This window comes from Cucurbita moschata, unplaced genomic scaffold, assembly GCF_002738365.1.
Source record: "Cucurbita moschata cultivar Rifu unplaced genomic scaffold, Cmos_1.0 Cmo_Scf00043, whole genome shotgun sequence".
NCBI lineage: Eukaryota > Viridiplantae > Streptophyta > Magnoliopsida > Cucurbitales > Cucurbitaceae > Cucurbita > Cucurbita moschata.
In genome coordinates this window covers 597,604-598,165 of record NW_019268559.1, presented here as the reverse complement: position 1 = coordinate 598,165, position 562 = coordinate 597,604, and positions in this window count along the sequence as shown.

Sequence of the window (562 nt, the reverse complement as noted above, 5' to 3'; positions counted from 1 at the left end):
CGACCTCGTTATAAATATTAAATTCAAATCTCCTAACTTTAATAATATATGTTAATTAAAAATATAATATAAAGTTCAACCTTCAACATTACAACCTAATATTCTACCAATAAATAAGTATATAAATATAAAGTGAGTAGGGAAGGACGGAGAATTCAATATCTCGCTTTGACCATGTTTAGCTTATGAGAAAAAATATCTCCATACTCTTTTAGTGATACTTTATTTAAATAGCGATTATTCACATTATTCGAAATTAATTCATACGAAACCCATATAAGTAATTATATTTAAATTAATTGATAATATTGATCGGAGAATAAAATTAAAAAATGGGAATGGGAAAAAATAAAGAAAGAATTAGTTAGCGTATATATGGGGAGGGGTTTGAATAGCAAAAAACCAAGTGCCTTTAGGACAAGACAACCACGTGGTGTTGTGTAAAATGTCTGACGTGGACCCCTTCATTGCTCTTTCCCTCACCGCTCCGCCTCTATTTATACCTCATTTTCCCTCCTAATCTTCTCCAAAATCCCTCTCTTTTTTTTTTTTTTTTTTTTTT